Source organism: Podarcis muralis, chromosome 6 (genome assembly GCF_964188315.1).
Source record: "Podarcis muralis chromosome 6, rPodMur119.hap1.1, whole genome shotgun sequence".
In the NCBI taxonomy this organism is placed as follows: Eukaryota; Metazoa; Chordata; class Lepidosauria; order Squamata; family Lacertidae; genus Podarcis; species Podarcis muralis.
Window position 1 is genome coordinate 12,660,707 of NC_135660.1, and position 13,262 is coordinate 12,673,968.

Sequence of the window (13,262 nt, forward strand, 5' to 3'; positions counted from 1 at the left end):
CTAATCTGTAGGGGCAAAGAACAGGACCTTTAGGGTAGTGACACCCAATATGTGGCATGACCTCCCTACTGACATTAGACATGTGTCATCAACTCTGAATTTTCAATACATTCCCGTGGGCTTCCTGCATGCAACAGCGCTCTTCCCATTAGTAATTCTCATCAAATGATATTTCATAAACTGACATTCATTCACTGCTACAGTATTCTGCTGGTATCATCTAGGCTTGTTTGGTCACCACTCTCTGTAATGGGACACAAATACGAGATACATTCAAGACTGCTGTACACATGTAGCAGAATGAGATCTGAGATGATATAATGAATTGTACCATTTTGGTTTGCAGTTTGAGGAGATCATATTTTTGAATGCTCTCCCTTGCCCAGCAGAAGATAATCTGGGCTAAAACCTGGTGTCAGGAACATGCCCCCTGCCCCAGGGCGCAGCAGAAGAGTCAGCCTCAGAAATTGAACTAAACGAGCAAGGGGCTGACTCTGCAGATGAGAGCTGTTTGTCATAGTTTAGAGAGGACAGCCCAGCCCCCCTCCTTCCCAGGGAAGAAGCTGTTAGCTCCCAAGGAGAGGAAGAGTTGGAAGTTGGTCATAGCATTGCCAGGCAACCAGCAGATAAGCCAGAGGCTGAGGCTGTGTCTTCTGGGAGTGAGGAGGAGACAGGCCAGCCGCTTAGTCCCTGTACTAGGAGACTGCAGAAGCTCAGAGAACAATGGAAAGGAAGGAGAAGAAAGATGGGATTTTGGCGTTCTTCCTGTTGGGGGAGGGATGATGAGTCAGACTGAGCAAGTACTGTTAATGAGAACAGGCGGGAAGGCCATGCTCTGGATGTGTTTTTTTCTTGTAAATAAACTTACACAAAACTGATGGAGAATTGTTGCTGCTTATCAGGCAGCTTGCCTGCCAGGGATCGTTATAACTTGTCCCTGATATGCTTGGTTTTCGTTTTCATTTGGGCATTTATTTATTTGTGTGTGGGTAGGGCACTGAATTAAAAAATGTGAGAGGCATTCAAGAAGATACCCCACCACCTTTGGCTCTAAAGCAGTATGGTCATGTGCCCAAGCACACCAGCTCTTAAGTACACCAGAAGACTGATTTCTGATTGTGCAACAGGACTCTCCAGCCGAGAATGGGTCATGGAAAGGGTCTTCATTTAATATGCAGAGCTGAACTAGTCCTGAGGAGGGCATCTTTGGCTAAATTCCTGACACATAAATAGTGGACTTTGATTAAAAGAGAATTGGGATTTTAGCAGGGGGAAAACAGAGGGAGGAATTTCAGTGTTGAACTATTATGACTGTCCTGCCAGTGCAAAGCATTTCTGCTCCCCTCTCCTTCTTCCCCATGCGCTATTCTAGGGGTTGTCTCAATGCTCCAGAGCCAATATGTTGATGGGGGGGGGGGGCATGCAGGAGAATGTGGTGGGGGAGGAGAGAGAGAGAGAAAGCACCACTTGCACAACTGGGAATCATCGTGGTGGCTCCCATGGAATCCGGCCCAATGACACAGAGATAAGGTGGGGGTGATTTTTAAACTCAGTATTCTTGACTCACAATGCAATTTGAGATTTACTCTTTGCCACAGAACTGGTCCTCACAATTCCACCTGATATTTGCAGTCCCAAAAATTTATGTTTTTTTTTCAATCGTAACAGCAGACCTGCTCCGAGTTAACTTGAAAGAGAAGACTTGCTGAAATGCAGCGGGAATAAAAGATACTGCCTTTTTCCTATACAGAAGTTTGCAGCTGTTTCTCCCCACCCTACTGAATGCTCTTTCTTTTGCTCCCTGCTCGCCTCCCCCCCCCCCCCACCCTGCAGCTTTTGGCTCCAGCTTGTTACTTTGAATTTTGCACACCTTCTCTTTGGCTGCAAAAAGCTCTTTGTTTTGTTCTGTCTTACCTCTGATGAAGTAAGATCTCCCGGGCCTGTGGAAGTTCATGCCACAATAACCTTGCTGAAGCTAAGCAGGCTTGGATCTGGTCAATGCCTGGAGGGGAGACTTCCTAGGAACTCCTAGGAACGCTACCTTGAGCTCCCTGGAGGAAAGGGCAGGTATAAATCTTAGAAACAGGCCAGCCTTCAAGGTGCCACAGGACTCGCTGTATTTGGAGCAACTGACTGGCATCAGAGATGAAAACCTCATTCCAATAAAGGCAAAACAAATGCAAAATTACAGGCTTTTTAACCCTTTGGTTCAGGTCCTCCATGTGCCAAGGAATCCAGGAAAGAAAATCTGGGCCTGTGATTGCCTGACTTTGAGAATAGCAGAAGCAGCTAGGAAGAGAGGAGTTCAGGGATATTTTTTCAAAAATAAGTTCCTAAGTTGTGTGTCCTTGTTTCTCAGCTGGATCCTTTTATTTGTATGTTTTGTGCTATATTATGCTTTGTGATTTGCTGTTATTTTTATTGATTAGTAATTCTTTATTGTAATTGATAAGTGTAAACTGTTTAATTTTTATTTGCTGATGTTTAATGTTACTGTTTACATTAGATTTGAATGGATTATTGAATATTGCTTTATTTGATGTAAGTTGTTTATTTCAAAGATTTCTTTTGGACTTTTAAAATATTGTATCTGATTATTAATATTAATATTTGATGTTTTAGTATGTTTTTAAATGTGTTGGAAGTGCCTAGAGTGGCTGGGATAATAATAATAATAATAATAATAATAATAATAATAATAATAATAATAATGGGTCATGACCCATGATGGGTCATGACCCATGATGGGTCAAGGTCACTTGCATCTATGACAAGAAGGTGATGAGACAATGGACAAAACCTGATAAGACAGAGGCAGTTACTGGTTTGGTTGGTTCTCATTGAATGCTGTATAAAGAGTATACAGAACAAACATGACCCTGATGTTTCTTCAGGAGCAATCAAGATGATCATAGGATTTGAGCCCCTTTCCTAGGGAAAATGTTATAGATTCATAGAATTATGCATGCTATGGTGGAAGTGGATAGAGCGAATGTTCTTCCCTTTTCTATAAGACTAGAACGTAGGATCACAGAAAGCTGTGTTTTACCAAAGCAAACCACCGGCACATCCAGCTCAGTATTGCTTACAGAGGCTGATAGCAACTCTCCAGGGTTTCAGAAAGTGGTCTTCTCCTGGAGATGCTAAGGACTGAACTTGGGTCCTCCTGCTTGTAAAGGTTGTGCTCTACCAATGAGCTCTAACTTCGCATCAAGGTTGACAGTAGGTCCAGCGCAGACAACATTCATTTCTGTAATTCACTGTCAGGAGTGCGTGAAGGAGCCAGGCCCTGTGACTGGTACAGCCTCACAGGACTGGGGCCCTCCTGAGTTTGGCCTGGAAGGGCAAGGCATGGCCACACAGGTGAGGCTTGACAGAAGACTCATAGCACCTGGTGGCAAGGGCCGGGAGGGGTATATAAGACCAGCATTTCCCTCTGGCTCTTTGCCACAGCAGCACACTACCCACCTAGCTGTGCTTCGGCGTCCTGACTCCTGGTTTCCTGACCCTTGGACTCTTGGCTTCCTGACTCCTGGTTTCCTGATTTGTAGACTCTTGGCTTCCTGACCCCTGGACTGCTGACCCTGGACTGCTGATTCCTGCTTCCCGACTTCTACCCCGGTCCCGACGTACCAAGCCGGGACTCCGACTGCCTGTAACCCGGACCATGACATTCACTAACAAACGATGTGGCCATGGCCACCAGCTTAGAGGGCTTTTAAGGGGAATTAGAAAAGTTAATGGAATATGGCTCTTTCTAGGCTTATTAGATGTCTGTATGACATAGTTTAGTCAGTAGAGCATGGTACTCTTAATCTCAGGGTTGCGGGGCAAAATATTTCTTCATTACAGGGGGTTGGACTAGATGACTCTCATGGTCCCTTCCAACTCTACAATTCTACGATACCTCCAGATTTCAGAGGTATACTAAATAGCAAACACATCCTCACAGTATGGATGCCTATATATAGCCAAACCTTCACCATCCATTCATGGTAACAGAAGGCGTGGTGAAACTCTGACGTTCGCAAAGATGCAAAAAGTAGTTATTCATTTATTTCCTAAAATTTATTTTAGGAAAAATCCTCAAAACAGTTTACCAAGAAAGATAAAATAAAATTATTGCCAATTTCCAACCATAATCTCAAACATACAGAATAGAACAGACAAAAACAACAACACACACCTCATATGAACTTTTAAAACATCTGGGTAAGGTAAAGGTAAAGGGACCCCTGACCATTAGTTCCAGTCGTGACCGACTCTGGGGTTGCGGCGCTCATCTCACTTTATTGGCCGAGGGAGCCAGTGTACAACTTCCGGGTCATGTGGCCAGCATGACTAAGCTGCTTCTGGCGAACCAGAGCAGCGCACAGAAACGCCATTTACCTTCCCGCCAGAGCGGTACCTATTTATCTATTTGCACTTGACATGCTTTGAAACTGCTAGGTTGGCAGGAGCTGGGACCGAGCAACGGGAGCTCACCTCCTCACAGAGATTCGAACCGCCGACCTTCTGATCGGCAAGTCCTAGGCTCTGTGGTTTAGACCACAGCGCCACCCGTGTCCCTTACAGGTATCTCTTCCGCCCCTGTTAAAAACTGGCTGCTAGCCTGCTCCACAGCACCACCCGGCTTGTCTAAATAAGAATGTCTTCAGCAGGCACCAAGAAGAAACATTTATCATTATCTAGAAATAAAAATGCTTTCCCCAGATAGCTCAATGAGAACTGAGTAAGTTCAATCAACATGGTATGCTGAATGCCTTTTAGGGTGGGGGTGGGTGGGACAGGACAAAGGAGATATATATATATATCTCCTATATATATATATGCTAGAAAAGGGCATGCCTTAGAACAGGGACAACATGGAATAGACTGTTTCAGCAGGGATCTTATATTTATCACAACATTCTCTAGTTTGAAAATGCTGACCACGATTTTGGTTGGGACACCCTCAGCCATAATGCCAAAGACCATGTTTACTGGAATGGTGCTCAATCCTGCCTGCATATATTTGGCAGATGGGCTGCAGAATTCAAATATGGGTGGACCTGGATTGTTCAAGGCCAAGCCAGGCTATTTTGCCTGGTCCTCTGCCAGCCTAAAACCAGGGAATGATTAACTATGATTATATACTTAGCTGTAATGAATCTAATCCCAATAGCCAGTCATTTAAACATGGTGCCCATCAGCTGCTGAGGCAAATTATTTAACTGTTTCTCTTTTGCATCACCACATAATCTTTGCCTTCCCCAACCCTCAAGGCAAATCTTACGAAGCTTTAGCTGGGAAAGCATAAAATCTCCGAAGGGTGAGCCCTCCCTTGCCCACAGAAGAATTGGCCCTGAATTTGTAGATTCTTCCACTGCTCGTGTGTGAGAAAACATAGTTTAAATTACAACCATGACCCTTCAAGCAACCAGCTTGGGCTCGATTTGAACGATCTTATGTCCCTCGAAAGATTAACAGTAATTGGTATTATAGGACACATTCCTTAAAGCCAGTGTAAGCTTTATCATCTCAAAATGGAGAGAAAATGTTGAATTTACAGCAATAACGGCACATTTGTGCTGGGTACTGATTATCATAAAAGCAATATTTACTTTGCTAAATCAGGATTTATTTTTTCAGGCCCAGCTGTGAAGATGCCAGACAATTGAAAAGATATACCAAAAAAGAGAGAGAAGAAGTAGTGAAAGCTAAAATGGCATTATTACATACAAGCCTGCTTCTAAATTAGGTAAGGGTGGATACTGAAATATTTAACTCCTTTAACTCTGTTGAACAGATGTCATCCACTACAACTTAATCCAAGTGTTATTTGAATCCAGGCTTCCTCAACCTTGGCCCTCCAGATGTTTTGAGACTACATTCCCATCATCCCTGACCACTAGTCCTGCTAGCCAGGGATCATGGGAGTTGTAGGCCAAAAACATCTGGAGGGCTGAGGTTGAGGAAGCCTGTTCTAATCTCTGCTAGAGAGGCTCAGGTCATTGCAAAAAGGGTTACAGCAGCAGACAGTCACTATTGGTATGCCAGGCACCATTTTGAATCAAGATGGTGGACCAAAATGTGAATTCACTGTGACTTTGCCCATTATTTTTTTTACATGTTTGGCCACCTCTTGAGCTATTGTCACCAAACTTGAGAGTCTCCAAGGTGGAGGAAGCAGTCTTCGTCATTGTTTGGATCCTAGTCAGATAGGCTTAGAAAGTGCTTGGTCTTGTATGACACATAGGAATCGGAGAGTGATCAGCTTGGAGCCTAGAAAGGGCTGAGACAGGGCTTCTCAGACAGGGACCAGGCAGGGATTAGCAGCCTGGAAAGGGCTTGGTTATGCATGGTGACCTCAGTAATTTCCCTGAGGGGGAAGTAAAGATCCCAGAGGGGGTTGGGAGCACAATAGCAACAGAAAACACCAATGAATTGATCTCCTTTCTAAACATGGGACAATAAAAATAAAAATCTGCTTCAGTTCCCCTTTTTTTGTCGTAATTATCCAACATTCTTAACTAGAAGTAACAAACATTCACTTAGACCAATGTGGCAGGATCTTACCCCCTCTCTAGCACACCATCAAATACTTTCGTCCTCCTTCTCCTCTCTCTCTCTCTCTCTCTCTCTCTCTCTGTCTCTCTCTCTGTCTCTCTACATTTTTAACATGCTGCAACAGATGAAGGAAGGTCGTGTCTGATTAGAAATACTGGCTTCAGAAAGGATTCCACCGATGGCAGCTCAATTTAGTGTGATAATGAGCTTATAAGTAGTAAAGGTCACTAACTCTGGAAGGCCTAGCTTATCTATCTACACACGCAGAGAGAGGCGGGGGCGAGAGAGCAATATACTGAGAAATTGTAAACTATGCCCACAAAATATAAGGTAAATATAAAACCTCACTTTCAGTAAATATTTTCCCCCCCTTTGTGGACTTTAATTATGCATCTATGAATGGTAAAAAGGAAGTATACAGCTGTGAACATTCCACACTGGAAGAAATGCTACACTTTGAAGCCCCATCAACTCAAGGACAGACCCCCGTTGATGGCAGTTTGAAAGCCTGCATTGTATGAGACGCTGGAATCTTTTCTCTCTGTTACAAAGGTATACAGGCACTGCCCCCCCCCGAACTTTAATATGCCACAAAAAAGGAGGGGTGTGCACAGGGAGGGTTGCCAGCAACGATTTGATATGAGCAAGGGTTTTTCTTAAGGAAATTCACAAGCTGTGTTCAGAGAGATAGAATTCTGGAATAAGACGATGAAAAGGTGCTAGTCTTTCCCTCCCGAGTGCTCAGATAATGCAAAAATTTGGAAGGCCAGGTGTGCTTCAGTTCAGGTATCGTTTGGGAAAATGCGGGTTTTGTGAGTTCAGCTTTAAAATTGTGAACTGAATCAAATTCCCTCCTCCCACCGAGAGCACAATATTGTGAACAAGATTGAACCTTCTTGTCTGATCCAACAAGTCACTGCTCATCACTTTTGGGCTTTCAACCCCGGATCAAGTTTAGAACTGATATGGCTCCATCAACAACAACAACAACAACAACAACAACATTTTATTTATATCCCACCCTCCGCAGCCAAAGCCGGGCTCAGAGTGGCTAACAACAATAAAAGTAACACAACATGAAGCAATGCATTCCTGAATAAAAAAGTATAACCCTCTTCTTTTGTGGGAGCCCCTCCTCATGACTTAGATGAGACAGCAACAATTCACCAAAGTTTTCTGGATGGAGTGGTTTTTAGGAATAGGGAGAATTGCACTGTCTCTTGAGCTGCTGGCATTATCGCCAACCATGCAAGAGTGGAGTTAGGCTACCTTTAAATAAGGTGCCCAAGAGGGGAAGTTCCTTATTTTCCAAAAACTTATCACCATCACCATCATCATGCAATCAGTTTTTTTAAAAACACAACAAAACAAAAGTCTAAGGCAAGCCATCCCACAAACACACCAAAATACTTGAGGCAAAGTCTGCCCCCTTCCCTCCTCTTTACATGAATTTCTCTTCCTTCCTTTCCTCCACAAACATCCAAATTCAGTTCAGTTGACAATATTAGCAGAGCACCTGAATCCACCTTTTTACAAAAGTACAAAAATGTAAATATTTTTACCTCTACTTTGTCCCCACCCTGCAGAAAAATGTAAGAGAAAACACAAACTAATAACTATTATGATTAAAAGGTTTAATGCCCAACTTACAATAATGTTAAGTAACTTAAGTGAGTATTTCTACAGTGCTGCCTCGCAAGACGAAATTAATTCGTTCCGCGAGTTTTGTCGCCTTGCGGTTTTTTTCGTCTTGCGAAGCACGGTGTCGGGAAAGTTTTGGAAAAGCTTCAAAAATCACCAAAGTCTTTAAAAACCTCAAAAAAGGCTACCACACCGCGTTCTATGAGTTGCTCCTCGAAGTCAAGTCGCAACTGTATTAACAGTGTTAAGAAAAAGGAAACAAACTTGCAAGACGTTTTCGTCTTGCGCAGCAAGCCCATAGGGAAAATCGTCTTGCGAAGCAGCTCAAAAAACAAAAAACCCTTTCGTCTAGCGAGTTTTTTGTCTTGCGAGGCATTCGTCTTGCGAGGTACCACTGTATATACCCTTAGTTACGAATGTGCCACATGAAGTGAATGGGACTTACTTCTGAGTATTTATACCAATGGGATTGTACTGTACGCCTTCTTAGGCATGAAATTCTTTATTTTTAGATATTAATATTAATCATCTTCCAACCATGACATGTATTAAGAGCACAGGCTTTTTAGAACGAACAGTTGTTTAAGTTTCAAAAAATCATCAGTGTTGCAAGGTGATTTCTGGTTCTCCAAGGTGTCAGACAGAATAACTGAGTGAAAATTTGGTTTCACTTGCATTTTAACGAGAACCTGCCTGATTCAAACTTCTTGAACCAACATGCAAACCGAAACACAGCTACCCTTTGAAATTTGCATTTCTTTGGATTTTTTGATGCAGTTCTCAAAGCAAGTATTATGTACAACAATGAACACATGTGAAAATCTGCGTTAAATGCCTGTAATGGTGGATATAACATATAACATTCAAAATACTTTGCATTTGGAGAAATTACCTGCAAAAATGTGTACGTTAGTCATGATTGCCTGCAAAAAAAGGGGGGGTTGTATTTGAAATTTCCACTAAAATGCTGGTGAATTTTCATGATAATCAAAGGAAAGCAAATGTAGAAAACTTAATTTAAGATTGAGAAAATGAGAAACTTAGAGAACTGAATTTGACAGATTTATTTATTCCTAAACAGGAATCTTACAAAGCCCAGACCGGACCGGACCAATAACCCTTAAATCCTTTAGCTGAACGTCAGGGATTGAAACTTGAACAGCGTGGGCTGAAGCTGATGAGGCATAATGAAATTGATGGGTTTGAATCATAGAATAATAGAGTTGGAAGAGACCACAAGGGCCATCGAGTCCAACCCCCTGCCAAGCAGGAAACACCATCAGAGCACTCCTGACATATGGTTGTCAAGCCTCTGCTTAAAGACCTCCAAAGAAGGAGACTCCACCACACTCCTTGGCAGCAAATTCCACTGTCAAACAGCTCTTACTGTCAGGAAGTTCTTCCTAATGTTTAGGTGGAATCTTCTTTCTTGTAGTTTGGATCCATTGCTCTGTGTCGCTTCTCTGGAGCAGCAGAAAACAACCTTTCTCCCTCCTCTATGTGACATCCTTTTATATATTTGAACATGGCTATCATATCACCCCTTAACCTCCTCTTCTCCAGGCTAAACATGCCCAGCTCCCTTAGCTGTTCCTCATAAGGCATCGTTTCCAGGCCTTTGACCATTTTGGTTGCCCTCCTCTGGACACGTTCCAGTTTGTCAGTGTCCTTCTTGAACTGTGGTGCCCAGAACTGGGTTTGACTACCTTAAGTGTGCTGCTTTCATTGGGTCAACTCTGAGTATAATTCTACATAAAACCCTCTTGTGTGCAAAGCACATGTTTTAACAATGAGCGACAGGCACTTCCCTGAGCTTTGGTTTGGGACTCACATGCAGAATCAATCAATGAAAAAAGGAATGCCTGCTCACACACACAATGTTTCGGTGTGTGCAACATAATAATTCTACCACCATTCATACATTGACTATGGATAACTGATGTGTTAATATTTATGCTTAACTACAGAACTCATCAGATAAATTATGTTCTACCCTCTATAGCTGCAGTTCCCTTTCATGTACCATCTCAGACATTTCCATTACAGGTGAAATTAAATTACCCCGCCTCCTCCCTTACACTCCATTTAAAGTAAATAAAACTTTATTGAGCTCTCTCTTCCTCTAGGGGACTATACCGAAGATCAATGTGCAGATGGTATACAGATGGTATTTTTAGACTCTGAATCATATAGGTGAAGTCCTACAGACGGATTTTGTTCTGCTGCAGTCTAATAGACAATTGGAAAGATGGAAGAACCTTAACAACACGCGCTAAAAAATATTAGATTGCATCAATATTTCCTTCCTCTTCGAACAGTTCCCAACTTCTTAGCTGCCTTGGTAATTTAAGAACGTGAAGAAAGATGAAGCAAAAGAAACCATCCCCTAAACCGAGCAACTCTCATCTGTCTGAAATAAAGAGGAAGGATATGTATAATAAGCAGTTTGGATTCTTCAAGTGGCTGGTAATGTAAAAAGAAAATTGCAAGTACATGTTAAGCACAACCTGGTCCTCAACACCTTAAATAAAACTTACTAGTGCAACTGGGGGTTTGAAGCGTGTGCTGTTGCATTCTGGTCCTCCCATAGGCATCTGCTTGGACATTGGAAACCTAAGGAAGGCAGAATGCTATTGTGCTCAATTTCTGCTTTCATTTTTCCTATAAGCATCTTGTTGACCACTGTGAGAACAGGATGCTAGTCTAGGTGGGCCATTGACCTGTCCCAGCAGGTGTGGTCTTGTGCTGTCGTGTGGGACCAAACATGATATTATGTGAAACACATTTTTGGATTGTGTGTGACTATTTTTAAAGACCAAAGTAGCAGCTATTGGGGGCAGAGAGATGCAGGACCACATGGATAGAGCGGAGTTTAACCCTTTCTCTCCCTTCTGCAGAACCAGAAAAAGCCACACACACCTTTCTAAGCTTCCTCCTAATACAGGGTTTCCCAAGCTTGGGTCTCCAACTTTTGGACTACAACTCCCATCATCCCTAGCTAGCAGGACCAGTGGCCATTATGGGAACTGTAGTCCAAAAGCAGCTGGAGAGCCAAGTTTGGGAAACCCTGTCCTAATACAAGTAGCAAGATTTTTTTCTGGGGGGTGGGGGGTGTCATTAAGGCTGTGATAGAGAGGCAAAAGGTTAAACTCCTCCATCCCTCCAAGTTCCCTATCATGATCTGGGCCCCCCTACATCTGATAGTTTGATTTTAAAAACATTCAAGTCAAGCATCTAAATATAAGGTTACCAGATTTTTTTCAATGAATCCGGGGACACTTTTCAACTTCAGTGGATTTTGTATGGGGACTGATTTGTAAATCTAGGGACTGTCCCTGGGAAACGAGGACGTCTGGTAACCTTAAAAGACATATTTGATGTAACACGTTGCTTGGTCCTTCCTGTAAGGATATATGCATATGGAACCATTTCACAGAAATGAAAGCTACAGTTTCCATTTCAGTTTTGTTATTGCAGGAAAACACAAGCATCTCTATATATTTATTCGGATGCTTTCTATTATCCCCTTGAAGATCCGTGTAAGTCCTGGACACAAGAATGATTAAAAAAAATAATAATAATCACCAAAGGAACATAGGGGCATCAGAACATAGGAAGCTACCTGATAGTGAGTCACGTCATTGGTCCACCCAACAATGTTTACACTGACTGGCAGTGGCTGCCCTGGGTTTCAGACAGGTGTGTCTCCCAACCTGAACAGGAGATGCTGGGTGTTGAACCTGAGACCTTCTGCCTGCAAAGCGGATGCTCTGCCCAGGAGTCCTGGCCCTTGCTTAAACAGCTGGCTTTTAAGACTCCGCAAAAAGCGCAGTCCCTAAATTAGGCCTCAGTGAGCACCTTCGGGGGGACACCTCCATAAACTCTATCTCCAGCCCACACAACTGGCAATGGCCCTGTCTACATTCACATGAGCTACATACCCATGTCTACATACCCATAAGATCATTAAGTCCAGCATCTATAATTACCTAGCACATCAGTGCTGGAGTTTATATAGCTAAATGTGAGAGTTGTCATCCTGCTCAACTGAGGCGGGTGGAGGCCAATGGAGGTGTTTGAAAAAGAGGTTACAAATTAGTTTCCTTACCACTGCCACCGCATTGAAATTTCATGTGATAATTATCTCAAAGAAACTGCCATCTCCCTATCCAAAAGCACTTCTGTCACTGCTAATCATTCCAGCACATACCACAGGGACTGTTCAAATGCAGATGATTTAACGGTGACTGTAATTCTTCCTGTAAACAGGATTGATGAATTGTGCATTCTCCAGACCTCAGGGTCCAAGGATGGAGTGACAGGGATCCCCTTTGAAATCCTTTTAGTTTCAAGGACACGTGTCAAAGCAGCTTGCCAAGAAAGGCGAAAGGGGAATCCTGCACAACGAATGTTCTTTAATCTGCAGCATTCCCAGTTTAAGGCTTCATAAAAACTCCAACAGGCCATGACAAGAAGTCTTCTCTCTACTCTTCCCTATATAGTGGCAACCTTCGCACAGCAGTTTCCAGGTCTGCCTGCTAGATCTGCAAATGAACAATCTCCATGGATTTCCTTTTCCTTCTCTCTGATGGAAATGTGCCCACAGCACCTGCCTTGGTCAATAAAAAGGGCTTCAGAGGTGAGGAAAAAAAGAGCTTGTCTTCTTTGTTGGGTTATTGCTCTTTTGAAGGTATAAGAAATTGGGGAAACCTGTGGCTTTCCAGATGTGGTTGGACTCCAACTCACATTAGCTCCATTCAACATGGTTCAAGGCCAGGGATGATGGGAGCTGTGGTTCAGCAACGTCTGGTGTTCCACAAGGTCCCCATCCTTGGTATACCATCCCAGCTTATGACCTGAAGGCACATGAGGTCACTACTTTGCCTGAAGATAAGCAGGTTTGGTTCTGGTCAGTGATTGGGAACCACAGTTATAGCAACTTGGGTTCCATGATGGAAGGAAGGGGATATTAAACTGTAAGAAATTGAGTAAGTTCATAAGAAGTTTCTGAATCAAATATGTGTAGTGCATTTCTACATTTTTGTAGGAGATAAGAGGTTTTTGGTGAAGGA

At 42.9% G+C, this 13,262-nt stretch overlaps 1 protein-coding gene across 3 annotated transcripts in view; it reads right to left on the bottom strand.

Annotated features, from left to right (window-relative positions):
- Positions 1-13,262, bottom strand: part of NAALADL2 (N-acetylated alpha-linked acidic dipeptidase like 2) — a 770,720-nt gene that overhangs the window by 95,075 nt on the left and 662,383 nt on the right. The window lies entirely within an intron of this gene.